Genomic DNA, 19,369 nt, shown 5'->3' on the forward strand with positions numbered 1-19,369 from the left:
TTAAAAATCTGTACACTCCTTTTTTGAAGAACCTCATACTGTAGACCCTCGGGAAAACCTCGGCAGGTAGCTCATTCCACAACCGGAGCGTGCGCGGGAGGAAGTTCCTCTTAAACCGCACAGTGCGTGACCATTTAGGTTCTAGGGTGTGAGAATGAACACCCTGCCGACGGCGGGCGGTGCGGTGATAGAAAGTAGCCGTGGGCATCATGTCAAACAATTCTTCAGAGCACAGCCCATTGTACAAGCGGTAGAACACACATAAGGAGGCAAAGTCTCTCCTTAGACTTAAAGGTTCAATACCGCTTGTGAGTTTGGGATCGTCGACGATTCGTACAGCACGTCTTTGAACTGAGTCGAAGGGCCCAAGCTGGCATCCAGGTGCTCCTGCCCAAAGGTGACAGCAATACTCCATATGGGGTCTCACTTGCGATTTATAAAGTAGCAGTCTTTGCCCTGGAGTAAAGTATCGCTTTGCTTTATTGAGCACACCGAGTTTTTTAGATGCCAGCGCAGCCTTCCCTGCCAGTAATTCCAAATAAATTCCAGTAATTTCAAAATGTTGTTTAAATTATTTTCTTTGTTTTGTCTTCTGTCTCTGAAGGGTCGAGATTTTTTTAACGAAACTTATATCCAATATCGGAAAACAAAAACCGGAAAATTTTGAAAATGAAGTTTTTACCTCTCAGGATTGCCGTAAATTCAGTTTTTATTTGTTTCTTGAACTTCATTAAATATACATAATATAGGGTAACTGGATACATACGAGTATATGTGTTAGGTATTTCAAATTTTCTCATAGTGTTTATATAAGTAGACCGCAGGCCAGGAACAGATTTCCATGGCCAATAGCATCCCGGGCGATAAGTTGTAAAGTGATTAAGATGTAATGAACCCTTGTGGACGTCAGCTGCCGTCCGCAATTTTTTTTTAAAGTTTTTAGATGCCTGCCGTTCCTCAACCTACCGACGGAGCGGCTGCTGACGTCCACGATAATACTATAACTTATTCTGTGTCCACGCGCTTGGCCTTAATTTATGCTTAAGAAAACATACAATCGATTCGAACTCGTACATCAATTTGAAACAGTTCATAAAGCTCTTAAACCCATTTAACAGGTCGTCAATGACTTGAGCCTAGGCTTACGTCTGAGCCTAAGCCTAGGACTATATAGACCAGCTGTCATCCATTGGTAATCCAGGCTTCAATAGGATAGATAACGGCTTTGGAAATGGGATGGAATATGAAACAAGAATTTAACCTTGAAAATAAGTTTACTATTGTTTTTCTGATTATTATTAGATTATAACATTTAATGTTTTTAAATTATGGCACATGGATACCTCAATAAAAGAATGATATTCAAAAAATTCAAAGCCTCAAACAAACAGTTTTCTGGCCGATTGTTTTGATTAAGTTTTTTTGGGAATTCGCAACGGTATTGAAAAATATGTCTCCTCTATTATTTTATCGTATATCCATAAAATATGAAGACCAGTAGGGCTAAGATGGTCGGCTCTTTATCATTTGTCACCATGCCTGTTACGTTCTAACAAGTATGTAAGCGCGAAAGTGATGGGCATAGTGACAAGCGATAAAAATGGAACCATGCTGCCACCGCTGCTGCCAACGCAGAACTACAATGCTTATTACAAACTAGCTTCTGCCCTCGACTTCATCAGCGTTGAAATCGATAAAACGATCTAATGATCCTTCCCGGGCCTCAAAATCCCTACAGAACTTCATCTAAATCGGTTCAGCGGTTCAAACGTAATGAGGTAACAGCTAAATTGCTATCATAAAAAGGTACCTATAGCGCTTATTTTTTACATGTTCATGCGACCAGCTGATGTTCTTACCACCGCGATATAACCGGCTGACGATTTTTTAACTAACAATAGCATTTGAACTATCATTTGACAAATTATCAAACGGGAGACCATGACATTTTTTTTTGTTTAACGTGTTTCGGTGGCTGCCATTCCTCAACCCACCAACGGAGCGGCAGCTGCCGTTCACGAGGGTTCATCATACCTAGCCGTTAACCACTATACGAGTTGTCGGCCGGGGGGCGATTGGTCATGCAAATCTGTTCCTGGCTCGCGAGCCAGTCCGGACCAGCCTGTCTGGACCGCGGTCTATTACTACATATATAGATCATGTCATTCACGAGGAAGTGTGCCTCTATTGTCATGTTATCAAAGGTTAGATTTAACAAAACTGCGCGTCATCACGAATGACCGAACTATATATGTCTAAGCTATCTCCAAAAAATCACTCCGCAATACCTAAGTTCATTGACATGAAGATATTTTCCCTGTTTTTTGTACTTAAAGTACTATTCCCGTTTTTTTACTATTCCAGTAGAGCTATCCGGTGGGTTATTTATTACTAGCAACTTTATAATTTTAATAAAATTCGACCCGATGCAAGTGTGCCAAAGAACCGGTTGCGAACCAAACTGCCATATCGTACGCCCACCGCCCAGACAGAAAAATCGCCCGTGAACCTCTTTTTAGAACATAGTGCATAACAAGTTTATTTGATATCAGGTTTTGTTTTTTATTCTTTCGCGAAGAATTAAGAGTGAATCCCAAACTTCATATGGATCAAAGGATTCTCAGTTATTTAAGTACTTGTCCATACAAAAAGAGAAAATGTTTTTAAACTTCTAAATATTTTCCATTCTTCATGATGTTTTAGTATGCTATTGACACAATGAAACTAGGTTTATAGGTTTCTCTTTTTTCAAGATTTGCAATACATTTACGAAACTAAAATATTTTTTAAGATTTGTTAAGATTTAGTTAGGGGAAACCGTTTTCTCCCGAAATGGGATTTAATAGAAAAAGTACCGTTATTTCTTCGTTATTTGTTTTTTTTTATGATAGAGGAGGCAAACGAGCAATTTCGTTAGTATCGCAAAGCTATTCTTCCCTCTTAAGATAAAGCAAGACAAAGTTACGATGAGCAAAAGAGACGAAGAATTGCCACGCGGTAGATTTAATAAATGTAAAAAACAGTCATTTAAATTTCCAATGAGATAGTGCTAGACTGGTAGAGAATAGCTTGAACTTGTTAAGGCATTAACTCCACCATTTATAAAGGTTTAATACTTTTTTTAAAACATTTATATAATATATTTATATAAGTGTAGTTTGATATGCACCAAACACTGTGGGACGACTACATATTTATGACCGTCTCTATATATAATACTAGAGCTATACAATATAACGATTTTACTAGGTACACTTCTAATCTCTTGTACGTGGTGTTTATCCACCGGGGACAAACAAGCATACGGCTCGCCTGATGGTAAGCAGCCGTAGCCTATAGACGCCTGCACGTCCAGAAGGAGTTTACAGGTTAGAAAGTGTCGGCAAAGCCCACCCTTTCAAAACCAGTGCACTCCTTTTTTTAAACCCCATAGTGTAGCCCATCGTAAAACCTCGGCATGGGAGCTCATTCCACAACCGGAGCGGACGCTAACCTAACATAAAAAAACGGCCAAGTGCGAGTCGGACTCGCCCATGAAGGGTTCCGTACCATTTATGACGTAATAAAAAAAACTACTTACTAGATCTCGTTCAAACCAATTTTCGGTGGAAGTTTGCATGGTAATGTACATCAAATATTTTTTTTAGTTTTATCATTCTCTTATTTTAGAAGTTACAAGAGACACACACACACACACACACACATTTTATCACTTTGGAAGTGATAAAATGTGTGTGTGTGTGCAAACTATTGAGTTTAGAAAAAAATTATATTAGAAACCTCAATATCATTTTTGAAGACCCATCCATAGATACCCCACACGTACGGGTTTGATGAAAAAAAAATTGAGTTTCAGTTCTAAGTATGCGGAACCCCTAAAATTTATTGTTTTTTTTTTTCTATTTTTGTGTGAAAATCTTAATGCGGTTCATACATCTACTTACCAAGTTTGAACAGTATAGTTCAGTATAGTTTCGGAAAAAAGTGGCTGTGACATAAACGGACAGACAGACGGACATGACGAATCTATAAGAGTTCCGTTTTTTGCCATTTGGCTTCGGAACCCTAAAAATCGGCAAATAAATCTGTTTGGAATGCGTTGTTAAAAATCCCTGACATTCTTCGCATCCAATTCAAAGTAACTTATATTTCACAACTATAAGTTACATACATTACGTAGAATTTTAAGTTTCCTTCGATTATTTAAGAAACTATTGAACTGATTTGAATTCCAATATGTGCGTGTGTTACGTATCCTGTTGATGTTTCGATTGATTGCTGAAGTTTGGAAATCAGACATACTTTATTGCAAATTAAATCGTGTTATAAATAGAGGTCGTTTTCCTTTGCCGTTTAAACGATGGATACTCCATTTTGTAATGGGAAACATATCTTTGTTTATCTAGATCTATCTAGATAGGTTGTCTGGTAGAGATCGCTCTTTAGCGATAAGACCGCTTGTTGTCACCTCTGTCTTCATGTATTATGTATGTATCTCTGTAAATGTTATTTTACAGTACATATGGGGCTACTTTATAGCACTAGTGCGAGAAGTAGTATATAACGTTACTGTGTCGAACATTTAAAGGGCCATATCAGGCTGACGCAACTAGGAACAAAATAAGTTTTGTATGGAACTTGTTTCGCAAATCTTTGCCAACGAAGAAAAATAAAACGTCAGTGCTATTTATTCTGTCAAGTTTACATCAAGTCAACTGTCAGCCTAATTGTTTTGTTTGTTATGAAGGCTTCAATGTTTTGTTCGGGTATTTCGTGCAATTTCTTTATTATTTAGTGAAAATATCGAAAATAGTGAACCGTGATCAGAGTAAAGAACGAGTTTGTTACAATGCCACCGAGAAAACGGTTTACTAAGTGTGAAATATGTGGCAAGCGAGCCACTCGAGAAAATCACGAAAAAAGGGATTTTATGGCGAAATTTCCCTTGGATAAAGACCGGTACGTATTGCTTTAGATACTTTTGACCTTATTTTGGTGCAGCAGGCTTTAAACACATCGAAAACTTGATATTTTATATTATTTTTAGTTGTGAACTAGGGATGTACTAAAACTATCGATAATTGTATGTTTATTTGTATATCAGTGTATGTAATTAAATTAAATATGTGAAATTTCCCGAGAACTTGCATGCAATATGACACAAAATTAATTCGTCGAAGATTTTCAGTGGAAAATTATCTATCATCTATGCATTAATGGTCATTATTTAACATATTTTTTTTAATCTAGTAATTATTTAATATATTAATCTGAAATATATGTAAATTAATCTCTGTTTTTGTGATCAATAAAAAATATTATACGACATTATTACACAAATTGACTTAATCCCATAGGAAGCTCAATAAGACATGTGTTGTGGGTACTTAGACAACGATATATACATATAAATACATAGAAAACACACATGACTCAGGAACAAATATGCATGGTCAACAGTCATCACATAAATAAATGCCCGTACCAGGATTTGAACCTGGGACCATCGGCTTCATAGGCAGGGTTACTGTCCAGTAGGACCATGACCGGTTCTCATGATTAACAGACATATAAATACATAAAAAGTTAGAGCATTGATAAAGGGTTGTTGATAATTGGATGCCAAAAAAACATGATTTATAGATGCATATTAGCGCTAAATAATCAGTTGTTCATCTCATTAGCAAACACTTGGAATATAAACTGTACATAACCAAGGCTGTATGTTTTCAGATGCAGGCAGTGGGTTAAATTTGTTGGGAACGAAGACCTGGTACATCTTCCCATAGAAAAGTTACATTTATTGAAACATGTATCTGCAGATCATTTTGAAAATAGTGCTTTTAATAAAAAAAAAATTAAGAAAAGAATAGTGAAGGATTTTATAATTACATTCTGAGTGTAACGAGGTATTCTAAAATAGAATCCTAGCGTAGTGAGGGATTCAAGTGTTAACGCCTATGGGTGGTATTCCACCTATGCAATTTCTTTGTCCAATGTGTATTGCGTCTCACATTTTGATTAGAGTGAGACGCAATGACATTGGACCAAGAAATTGGATAGGTGGAATACCACCCTAAGGTGGAAATATTTTTGCTACCACGTGATAAATTTACATACTGCTTTTCACATCACCTATGAGGAAATTATGATGGTACAAATAAATAAATAAATTTAATTAATGGTAATAAAATTAAATAATGTAACCTAAGAAGTATGCAAAATGAGGAAAAAAGTGATCCCTCCTAGTAGGGACAAAAAGTGCTACTTTGATCCTTCCTAGTGGTGAAGAACAACAAGGTGTTCTAAAAAAAAATCAAGTCCACATTAAGCTCGACCACGTATTAATCCACTCATAGAACTATCCACTATATAACATACAACTTAAATGTGGACTCGATCCTAACTTGATTTCGAGTACAAAATTTGTAGACAAGAGTCTATATTTCAACCCTCCCCATTTTATCGATATCGATAAGAAACGCAAGCGTGTAGCGTACTACACTATTTAAATTGCTTATGTTGGTACTATGGTTCTTTGACAGTTCTTTGTCGTACATTTTGGTAATGATTTGCGAAACAAAGGGATTCCACTCGCTAGTATGAAAGTCCCGTCTCTTAAAACGTAGTGATTATATATGCTCTTTGGGCCATATGTACTGTAAAACGTTGTACGATACATGTGCGAATAGGTAATTCGCAACTCGTGTCGATTTAAAACACTCCCTTCGGTCGTGTTTTAATTTATCGCCACTCGTTTCGAATTTCCTATTTTTCGCACTTGTATCGTAATGTACTATTGAGGTTGTGCAATAAAGAGGATTTGTATTGTATAGATACAAATAGCATTATACCACAACGTATTGGCACCAGGGGGCCTACCGTGGAAACCGAAATTCGCAAATAGGGAATATTACGCGCAATTCTGCGTAGGGGGCGCCACTAGCACAGTCCATTATAATCTGAGGGTCTACAGCGAAACAAGAAAATCGAAATTTCGTTATCCAACCCCTCTATCACTCTTGCATATTCTAAGATAACTAAATTTCGATTTACGCGTTTCCCGGTAGGCCCTTTGCCTTCATTCTCGATAGATCCAAGATGGATCTAGTGAGATTTTTTTTATTTATATGGATCTATTACTAAAAATAGTTCTCGTTAGATCCTTTTTTAGAACTTTTTTTAGTAATTGACCGAAGCGTAGCGTAGGTCTACGTTTTGACTCGCGCAATCTGCTTTCGTATGTCCGGATGTTCTCCTCTACAGGTCGCAATTCTCAACCGATTCGCGTGAAATTTTGCGACCATATTCTATGATGAAATAGAATTTTTTTGTCGATCCAGTTTTTGGAATTTTTTCAAAATGGCGGAGTCATGGTACGTCGCGCCTAAACAAATAGCCGTATCGATATCATAAGAGTTTCCTCCTTGTGAGACATGGTTACAGAGTGATTTGCGAAAAATTCAGATATTTTAGAACGCTGGTTTAGGGGGTATTTAGATATTTAGGTTATACTCGAGAATAAGTAGCCTAATTTCACCGTGTCACATATATCCATTCGCGGCTCAATTGGAATACACTAGCTTTACAGTCATGAGATTCCGGGCTCAAATCCCGAACAATGAAATCTTTTTTGTTTTTTTTTTTTGCACTTTAATTTCCTATTTTTTATTGACTAAGTTTTGTAACAGGGAGAGAGAAGAGGACCCTGGATCTATTCCCTGAATTGTAACATTTAGTCTTTTTTTTGTATTTAAATTTTGTATTGTTGATCAAGCGAGCACGAAGCGCGAGCAAAGCGTATTCGTTTCAGTTTTATTGTCTGAACTTTTTTTACAGCCGTTAAAGTTCAAGGAGACGGACAGTTGCGCAGGCGAAAACGGGTTCATGTTTAAAAAAATCTGAGCAATTTTTACATTTAGATTAATTTATCAACTTTGGCTTTGCTATAGAGACGTAGTTGTAGATTGGAATATTGATATTATATTAGGAATAGAAGTTTAAACGTAAATGTATGTTATATTGCTTTAATAAATAAAAAATATATATCATAGCTAAAAGAGGGAAATGGTTTTCTAACATATTTCCTGCGTGCAGTCGCCGCAGAAAGTTTCGGTACGGTTCGTGGCATTCTTTTAGAAAATTTTGGTGCATATAGATTACTAAAAGCCAGCGATGCTTGCTATAATCTTGTCTACAAAAATTCAGGCCACAAATTTGCAGGAACACAATGTTCCGAAGATTTATTACATATCTTCTGTTGATATTTTAGTCAAGGTATTCGATGTAGCAAAATGATGTTATAGCGGATTAAATTGCCAAATCCTATAGAGATAAAACACTACAGAGTGAAGCTCTGATGGCCCTTCTTCTGCCGACGAAGATGGAGGTGGTTCTACTTTTACCATTCAGGGGATGACCGACTAACTGTGGGCATTTGGAAACGGGAAAGGGAGTATTTTCTCTTTCCTTCCCATTTTGTAGGCGTTGGCAAAGAGAATTTGAAATGGAGGTGGACTGTCAAACAAAATATTATTGCTACAGTAAAATTGCTGCTATATCTTTCGACACATGATAAAAATTGTAGAACACCATTTGACTTTCCTTTCCTTGATGATCTTTTTGATCCTTATTCGTTTACTAATATATGTTAAAATTGTTAAAGACCTAAAAGTGGCGCCATCTAATAGATAAAAGGCCAAATGTTTGACAGCATCGTTTCGAGCGATGGCACCATAACGTTCCAAAAGTTTTAATCATATGTCCAAAGATGGCAGTAAACTTACGTGTCTACAAAGTTTTCTTAGTTATTAATAAATATAAAATTTATTTTCCGTGCAGGCTTTTTAAATTTTGATATACGAAAAAGTCTATAAAAAATTAAGAGCAATTAACATTATTTAGAGGTAAAGGTAAATGAAACAATACTGCTATACAAAATAGTATGAAAATAAATTGACCCATCAATAAATCTGCTTTGGAAATGTCTTTTAGGGCTCTTTATTCGTTTTATTTATTATTTATAAGGATGCTTAAAAAGATGTCGATCGTTTTTTTTTTTGTTTTAGGTAACTTTGCATTTTTGTATTTGTATGAGGATATTGCAAATCACAAAATCATAGCGACCACCTAATCATTCGCAATGAGTTCAAATTTGGCACATAGATTACTGTTCTATAAAGGGAGCCATGTGAAGATAAAATCCTTTCAACTTTTCTCTACATACAAAGTTGGACCATCCTATTCGATAATTATGTTTTTTTGTCAATTTAGTTTTTATAAATTCTTCTAAACAGCGGAGCCATAGGTACATTTATTCAGTTTTAAGGGCTCCTCTACACGATGGCCCAGCGTAGGACGCAGCTATGCGGTGAAATGAGATAGCAATATCACTTGCTCCCTCTAACGCAGTGGTTCCTAACCTTGTCAGTTCTGCCACCCCTATGACTAACTAGGGAACCCGATTTTACCCCTACTCCCAATAAATATCAATATTCTTTCTTACAGGTCTAATTTCTGTTATATTTAATTGAGCTTATTACCTCCGTAAAATACCAGATTTACCACTACGGGGGTTATTACCCTCAAGTTAGGAACCGCTGCTCTAACGCATAAATGCGCCCCTATAGTCTGTATCTTTAGGTATTTAAAAAAAGGTAAACAAACAATTTGTAAATTTTCGGGTAACTTTTAATATTTATTGGTTAACCAACCAAATACAAAACCGCCTGGATCTGTCACTGAACGACCTGACTTTAAACCTACATTATTTGATCATGTAATGTTTTCATCTACCCTCAGCTGCCTTAAGGAGCCATTTGAGGGTAGATTTTGTTTACCTTTTTTTAAATACCTAAAGATACAGACTATAGGACTTGCCTACGCTGGGCCATCGTGTAGAGGAGCCATAAGCTATGCTCGCGAGGTCTACAGCTCACAGAGCTACTAGTAGATCTAGTTTAACTGACGAATGGATCTAGTGAGACTTCTTTTTATCGCAAGATCCAATCTTTACTTTCGTTATTTTATCAATCAAAAATTCTCTATCTTGTTAATTCTACTTGAATTAAACGATAGATCCAATATAATTGTGGGCGCTGGTGGCTTAGCGTTTTGGCGTGCGGTGATGAAACTGGAGGTTCCTTCGGGATGCAACCCACTGGTTCCTTTTATTCGGTATTTTTTGGGAAGCAACCGTCAACTTTAGAATGAAACCGCCAATCGCTAAGATGAGGAGAAGTAGATCCATAATCGGTATGCAACCGTCCTTACTTATCCTATTGCCTACGAGATGTCGCTTGTTGGTAAATCGTATTACATTGTTTCGAGAATGAAGGGCCCTTTGTAAACAAACCGCCTTGATGCATCAATGTCATAAATTATTATCTATAAAAACTTGCCAAAAAGCAGTTTAAGGCACAGTATGTATATACGTTACTCTATAGTTTAGGAAAGATGCTAGTGCTACACTCTGGCGGCAGAACATTGCAGTAATACTCACTATTGCGAGGATCTTTCTCTTTTACTCTCACTAAGACGTAATTAGAGGGACAGAAACCGGTAATAGACACGTTTGAGTTTTATTCAAGAAAATAAGGGTAGTTACCAGTGGCGGCGCGTCACAAACATTCGTAGGGAACCCGTAGCTAATTTTGCTTTCCTTTTCCCCATGAACCGATCGTGAAAGTACTCAACGGGCTGAAGTTTAGACAAGCCGGTGGGAATCGAGTTCTTTGAACGATCCGCCACTGGTAGTTACACAATATGGGTAAAACAGACAGCTCCATGTGCAGAGCGTGCATGGAAGAAGAGGGAAAAACAAAACACATTCATATACAGGAGCAAATACCTAGGGACTCCGTGCACACTAAGAAGCAGTTAGCAACCTGAAAACTTTGCTACGCTTCGTGGAGAAGCTGGGGTGGTTAGAGTAGCGCTACCTCGTTTCACGCAAAATAGGCACAATGGTTGTCGTTTTGCGGAAAATGCCCAGAAACACTAACTAAGGATAGGAACTAGGAACGCGATTTCTTAATATGGCAACACTGTGCACTGCGCAGCTACTGTAGCTGCCATATTAAGAAATTGGGTTCCATATACTCCCTAAATATACAACGGGCTCCCGGTCCCCAGGGCCCGAGGGTCTCCACCCCAAACGGCTCAAACATGCAACCAGAATCAATGGCTGCATATTTGCGCTGTTTGAGGCTCTCGGCTGCCTCGTTAATCCTTTGGTCATTCCATCAACTACCTGTGACCATTTTTCTGTGGCTTACTAACTGTAATCCTACACTCTGTCACCGTTTATAATTAACCCAGACAAACAACTGAATTTACCGGGAATTATACGTCAAGTGTAGGTACCGGTAAAACCGTGTTTGTTGTTGATGTATGTCTGCCGTCCTATCTCTAAAACCGCTCAAAGCTGCATAATACCAGTTTTCATTTGGACAAATATTCTAAAAGAGAAAAGAATTCTCTATCGACTGGTCTTGGAATCATATTTTTATCTGTTGTAGTTACGGAGATACAGACTCGACCTAACACACTAACTGCATTATAATTTGATACTTCTCAATACTATAAAATCGCAAACCTACATTATTCTTCTATAAGTAATATAAAAGCGCTTAGCCAGTTTTATATTTTAATTAATCTTTTACGTTATACATAGCTAAAACACATTTACTTGGAAAAACTATTAATATGTTTTATCAAGTACAATTTTTTTTATTAAATACTACACAAAAAACAGTTACTATGCTTAAACATGGCTAACGTTCTTTAACCGTTTGTGTAAAAGACTTTTATTGCGATTCATGTAACAAATACATCACTAAAACCTATTTAGTGTGCTTAACGGGTAATTATGTTTGAGAAAAAGAATAATAATACAACAGTTAAACACGGCCAACCAACAATGCCACGCTAAAACCCCGCTAAGTGTAAAACATATTCCCTTGAATTTTATTACGTAAGGCAGACAGTTTAACAATGCGCCGTGCGCTGTAAGTTGTCTTTTTTATTCGGTGACTGATGGATGCATGCTTATATAAAAAAAAACCGAAAACCGAAAGTAAGTGCTACGATTTACATACAAAAATGGAGAACGATAAACTAATGATAATTCACGTCGGTAGTGGATTTCTACGTAGCGAGAACATGGTCACTACGAAGACATGATCTAATTTAAAAAGCAACTATATACTTAATAGAGAGTTGCTGGAATTGCTTAAACATATTGAGTTGGTCTTCCAAAGGTCTAAGTAGCAAGTGTCAGCATAAACTAATATAGTAAGTAAGAGGGATTGAGCTAATGCAATCTTAGTGGCGTAATGTTTCGAACTCTGCGGAGTAATGCTTATATATCAAAAAAATTCCTTCTAAACTCGCTCATCTGAGGTATCCATGATAGAGAAACAGCAAGATTTAAGAGACCTGGGGAGAGTAGGAAATCTAAATAGGTACCGTTAAAAACTAGTAGCTCTGTGAGCTGTAGACCTCGCGAGCATAGCTTATGGCTCCTCTACACGATGGCCCAGCGTAGGCAAGTCCTATAGTCTGTATCTTTAGGTATTTAAAAAAAGGTAAACAAAATCTACCCTCAAATGGCTCCTTAAGGCAGCTGAGGGTAGATGAAAACATTACATGATCAAATAATGTAGGTTTAAAGTCAGGTCGTTCAGTGACAGATCCAGGCGGTTTTGTATTTAGTTGGTTAACCAATAAATATTAAAAGTTACCCGAAAATTTACAAATTGTTTGTTTACCTTTTTTTAAATACCTAAAGATACAGACTATAGGGGCGCATTTATGCGTTAGAGCAGCGGTTCCTAACTTGAGGGTAATAACCCCCGTAGTGGTAAATCTGGTATTTTACGGAGGTAATAAGCTCAATTAAATATAACAGAAATTAGACCTGTAAGAAAGAATATTGATATTTATTGGGAGTAGGGGTAAAATCGGGTTCCCTAGTTAGTCATAGGGGTGGCAGAACTGACAAGGTTAGGAACCACTGCGTTAGAGGGAGCAAGTGATATTGCTATCTCATTTCACCGCATAGCTGCGTCCTACGCTGGGCCATCGTGTAGAGGAGCCCTTAAAACTGAATAAATGTACCTATGGCTCCGCTGTTTAGAAGAATTTATAAAAACTAAATTGACAAAAAAACATAATTATCGAATAGGATGGTCCAACTTTGTATGTAGAGAAAAGTTGAAAGGATTTTATCTTCACATGGCTCCCTTTATAGAACAGTAATCTATGTGCCAAATTTGAACTCATTGCGAATGATTAGGTGGTCGCTATGATTTTGTGATTTGCAATATCCTCATACAAATACAAAAATGCAAAGTTACCTAAAACAAAAAAAAAAAACGATCGACATCTTTTTAAGCATCCTTATAAATAATAAATAAAACGAATAAAGAGCCCTAAAAGACATTTCCAAAGCAGATTTATTGATGGGTCAATTTATTTTCATACTATTTTGTATAGCAGTATTGTTTCATTTACCTTTACCTCTAAATAATGTTAATTGCTCTTAATTTTTTATAGACTTTTTCGTATATCAAAATTTAAAAAGCCTGCACGGAAAATAAATTTTATATTTATTAATAACTAAGAAAACTTTGTAGACACGTAAGTTTACTGCCATCTTTGGACATATGATTAAAACTTTTGGAACGTTATGGTGCCATCGCTCGAAACGATGCTGTCAAACATTTGGCCTTTTATCTATTAGATGGCGCCACTTTTAGGTCTTTAACAATTTTAACATATATTAGTAAACGAATAAGGATCAAAAAGATCATCAAGGAAAGGAAAGTCAAATGGTGTTCTACAATTTTTATCATGTGTCGAAAGATATAGCAGCAATTTTACTGTAGCAATAATATTTTGTTTGACAGTCCACCTCCATTTCAAATTCTCTTTGCCAACGCCTACAAAATGGGAAGGAAAGAGAAAATACTCCCTTTCCCGTTTCCAAATGCCCACAGTTAGTCGGTCATCCCCTGAATGGTAAAAGTAGAACCACCTCCATCTTCGTCGGCAGAAGAAGGGCCATCAGAGCTTCACTCTGTAGTGTTTTATCTCTATAGGATTTGGCAATTTAATCCGCTATAACATCATTTTGCTACATCGAATACCTTGACTAAAATATCAACAGAAGATATGTAATAAATCTTCGGAACATTGTGTTCCTGCAAATTTGTGGCCTGAATTTTTGTAGACAAGATTATAGCAAGCATCGCTGGCTTTTAGTAATCTATATGCACCAAAATTTTCTAAAAGAATGCCACGAACCGTACCGAAACTTTCTGCGGCGACTGCACGCAGGAAATATGTTAGAAAACCATTTCCCTCTTTTAGCTATGATATATATTTTTTATTTATTAAAGCAATATAACATACATTTACGTTTAAACTTCTATTCCTAATATAATATCAATATTCCAATCTACAACTACGTCTCTATAGCAAAGCCAAAGTTGATAAATTAATCTAAATGTAAAAATTGCTCAGATTTTTTTAAACATGAACCCGTTTTCGCCTGCGCAACTGTCCGTCTCCTTGAACTTTAACGGCTGTAAAAAAAGTTCAGACAATAAAACTGAAACGAATACGCTTTGCTCGCGCTTCGTGCTCGCTTGATCAACAATACAAAATTTAAATACAAAAAAAAGACTAAATGTTACAATTCAGGGAATAGATCCAGGGTCCTCTTCTCTCTCCCTGTTACAAAACTTAGTCAATAAAAAATAGGAAATTAAAGTGCAAAAAAAAAAACAAAAAAGATTTCATTGTTCGGGATTTGAGCCCGGAATCTCATGACTGTAAAGCTAGTGTATTCCAATTGAGCCGCGAATGGATATATGTGACACGGTGAAATTAGGCTACTTATTCTCGAGTATAACCTAAATATCTAAATACCCCCTAAACCAGCGTTCTAAAATATCTGAATTTTTCGCAAATCACTCTGTAACCATGTCTCACAAGGAGGAAACTCTTATGATATCGATACGGCTATTTGTTTAGGCGCGACGTACCATGACTCCGCCATTTTGAAAAAATTCCAAAAACTGGATCGACAAAAAAATTCTATTTCATCATAGAATATGGTCGCAAAATTTCACGCGAATCGGTTGAGAATTGCGACCTGTAGAGGAGAACATCCGGACATACGAAAGCAGATTGCGCGAGTCAAAACGTAGACCTACGCTACGCTTCGGTCAATAATGGCAGGTAGAGTACTAAAATCAGTCTTGGCAGAATACTTTGACCTAGGTACCTATCACTATAACTTAAATTTCAGTGGATTTACCTTGAGACCGTAACGTGAAAGTCCAAATCAAAATGCTTTCTAAATTAGTGGTCATGTTCATGGTGCAGATAGTCTATGGTAGATAAGTAAAAGAGCCTTGACAGTATGTTTAAAGTGGTAGAAGAAGGAAATATAACGTGTTAGAGTATATAAAGTGAGGAAATGAAACAGGAGACAACACGCTGCCCCGTCCTGTGCAGGCACAATGAAGATTAAGAGCAATCCACCTCTGTTGACGCCCTACTTAATAACTATGAAACTAGTTCACTGTCATAGGAGATACATTAAGAGAACGCAATATGCCTACTAAGATGTCGAAGTGACCCGTGTTGAAAGCATTACCGAAATCCAAGAATGATAACACCGTGATATACCATATCTGCAGTATGTTTACAAGAGCGATAATTGTACTGTGCCGAGTAGGATAACCGGGTTAATATGGGTTCGTGAGCGCATGTCTGTTCAAAACGGTAATCTGTTTATGTACAAAAGACACTCAAGAACTTAAGAGAGGAAACAAAGAAATGGAAATAAATAGAGCGGTAGTTTGAGAAGGAGAAGGAATTGGACTTTCTAACGGCATCTTACCAAAGCGACTGGAAAATATAAGAAGAATAGAGCTATCGAGGATACATATGATGATATGATCAATAAGGTCAATTAGAGGGAGGATCATGTTTTGGCTCGCATCGTCTTTTCCAACGGCCTTAGACGAGACGAACATTAAAAAAAGTTAAGTAGATGCATTAGAAGGGAAGGTTTATATTTTTCTACTTAACGAGAAAAAAATTCAGAAGAAAAGAAATGCAGATTAATGGAGTCGAAATCAAAAAAGGTATTAATTGAGCTTTGTAATATTTACTAACTCCAAGTAACTTAAGAAACTACCACACTTTAGCGGGTCCCCAAATTCAACGGAATTATGAAAGAGAAGCCTCTGATCATCTCCGCATATTGTACTACAGCCATTCCATAATGCATGAGATTAATGCTTTATTTTTATGCGAAGGGTGTTAAAGGCTGATTTTGGGTGCCCTATATAAAAAAACTACTAGGTAAGGTGGGTAACTAATTATTGGAAATTCGTTTTTTTTCTTATTTGTATCCATTTCGTAAGTACTCACCCGATTACAGAGACACCTGCTCCAAAATCGGCACAATTATTATGCTTACTACAGATTTCTATACCTCTAAACCCAGTAAGTAGCATGTTAACTTACCTTTTACCGTAGTAAAACTCAGGAAGTCACAAATTCCGTATAAAAAACTAGTAGGGATCTGAGAAATGATAGGTTTTAGTGTAGTCATTTAGCCTTACTAGGTTTTTGAACTGGCAATCAAAGCGCGGGGGGCGCATTTTCAAAAGTGGGCTTCATTAGACACTGGGCCTTACATGGATCAGGCACCTTACAATGGTTAGTAATCTACTTCTTCACGTACATTTTTTTATATAAAATTTAACACATTTTTGAGACTGACACAATTTGCGTTTTTTAAATTTTAAATAGTTGACTACTGATTTGTCAGTGTTTTTTACGTTTTTGGTTTTATTTTTGCATGCGAATAAATACATATACGATACAGATGTGATTTAACATATTGAATTTCTCTTAAAACTTAGTAGTATAATGCAGGTTAACATGATTTTGTTAATACAATAAACCTTTTTTTGTGAATATTTCCAAGACTTAAACCTAGTGAGCATTACTAGTTCGTCATTTAACGGGCTTTTAGTATAGGAATGCATACAAATTACTTCAATATGTATAGTCATTACATAGCTAAAAAATGGTTACAGTCCAATAACGTGTTTATTACAAATGTTTTCTAGGTAATATTTTAACAGATAAAATACTATAAAATTGTTCAGTACCTTTGCGGTTATTAAGCTATGTTTTGTTTATTACACAATTCACAATTACGATACTATAAACACGTAAATTGACTTGGCCGTTATTTAGTTATTTTTTATATGTTATTCAATTCTAAAGAACGGTTAAGGTATACTTAACGGTGTTTTAGCAGTAATATCGCACATATTTTAGTAATTATTTGCAACACTAAAACACAAAATTGTGATTTTCTAATTAATAATATAATATTTGAGGAAATGGTTTTCAAACAAAGTAAGGATAAATTTAGTTTTAATTTTTGCATAAAAGAAATCCGGAAGAAATGTACACATTTTCTAGAGATATGGGTTTGAACGTTTTTTGCCCATATCTCAAAACTATAATTTGTGGGTTAGATAGGTTTTAGTGATAGGACGGCAGATGTATTGATTGTTTTTGTATTAAGCAACTGCAATAGTTATTATTGACATCTCAGAGCCCAGAGGGCCTACCGCGAAACACGTTAAACGTGTTGGCTCTCTATCGCACTTATACATTTGTACGTAAGTGTGACAGGGAGGCAACACGTCGAACGTGGTTCGCGGTAGGCCATCAGAGCCAGAAAATGAGACTTAACGCGAACGCGTACGTCACGTTTCGCTATCAAATAAATGTACACTAGGGGTACAGAACAAAAAACGTAATAGTACAGTTTCAGCACTACCGTGATAATATTATAGTACATTACGATACAAGTGCGAAAAATAGGAAAAGGGGATGTTTTAAATCGACACGAGTTGCGAATAACCTACTCGCACAGTACCTATGCATCGTATGTAAGTACAACGTTGTACAGTACATATGACCCTTTAAATTTTCAACATAGTTACGTAATGTGCTAATTATCGCACTAGTGCGGTAAAGTAGAATCTTTAAGAATAATTTATTTATATATTTTGCATTACAGTAATGAGTACAGATGTTATAAACAATTTTTATTCTCTGTAACATGTCTTGCGACGTACAATGATTATGGTTACCTAGCGCATGCAATATTATTAGAAATATTTTAAATTTTCATTATATTTTATAATAATCTATAAGTTTTAATTAATAGTAATAATAATTAATAGGTAATTCTACCGGGTGTTTCCTGTAACAGAAGCAATAAAGTAAACTGTAGGCTGTACTCAAACTGACCAACATTTGTTCAGCAATTTTTAAAAATAACTTGTTTTAATTTTTATTACACATTGAAGTTACTTCTAAGACGCAATGTATTGCCAATTTTGTTACGTTTAAAGCGTGACAAGCAACGTCAAACACACTGATGTCAGCGTACATTGAAAATAATATTAAATTTGTATGAAAAAGATAAAATCTAAAGATTTCATAATTTTTAAAATACGTTAATCAAAATTTATATCGCTTTAGGAGTACAATATATGGTTCAATTATTTGCTCGTGTTACAGGAAACAACCACTTGGTCAAGTGTCCATCATAAATTCATCTATATTGTAATAAAATTTCTCTTTTAATAAGTTATTTAACCTTATCTTAAACACAGCAACATATGAACTGCAAAAAATAATATGGTGTCTGCCATCTTGCGGTCTAGATCGAAAACTTAAAAACGACATGGCAGACCGGATTTAAAGTTTTAGTTTAAAATTTTAGTCTAAAATTTTAGTTTAAAATTTTAGTCTAAAATTTTAGTTTACAATTTTAGTTAGCCGGACGGCTCCTAAAAGTGCGATAAAGCAGCAGCTTATAGGTAGGCCAAAATTCTCAGAAATCGAAGTTTCGTTCTCAACATTTTCTCTTCCAAAACTTAAATAGTTAATAGTAACGAAAGCTTGTAAATATTTTAATTATGTCATTTTTTACTTAAAATACATTTTAATTATGAATATTTCAAAGAAAACAATCTTCTTAAAAATGTTAGGTTATATGTCAAATTGTAACAAAATCTGTTTATTTTATTTTATTTGCAATTTCTATTGAATTCCAATTTAGATCATATACAAAATTACATAAACATATTATTATTAAGGTAGGGCACTCAAGGTCTATTAACACATTGCTTATTTTTACATTATTTTTTGTATAAGACTGTTTGTTGCCTAAAAAAAAAAAAAAAAAAAACATATTAATTGATCCGTCAGAGAATCAAATCAGAGTTTCTATTTTTGGGTTCTCGCTTACAACGAA

The 19,369-nt window shown here is 35.8% G+C and overlaps 1 protein-coding gene and 1 long non-coding RNA gene across 3 annotated transcripts in view; both read left to right on the forward strand.

Annotated features, from left to right (window-relative positions):
* The window catches only part of LOC133524709 (uncharacterized), a 273,866-nt gene that overhangs the window by 209,044 nt on the left and 45,453 nt on the right, over nucleotides 1-19,369 (forward strand). The gene's annotated exons all lie outside the window — the stretch shown is intronic.
* Nucleotides 4,600-5,870, forward strand: LOC133525281 (uncharacterized). The gene is made up of 2 exons (XR_009800558.1): nucleotides 4,600-4,959; nucleotides 5,734-5,870. It is a non-coding gene; the product is annotated as an uncharacterized LOC133525281 (long non-coding RNA).

The sequence above is a fragment of the Cydia pomonella genome, chromosome 14 (assembly GCF_033807575.1).
Source record: "Cydia pomonella isolate Wapato2018A chromosome 14, ilCydPomo1, whole genome shotgun sequence".
Lineage (NCBI taxonomy): Eukaryota > Metazoa > Arthropoda > Insecta > Lepidoptera > Tortricidae > Cydia > Cydia pomonella.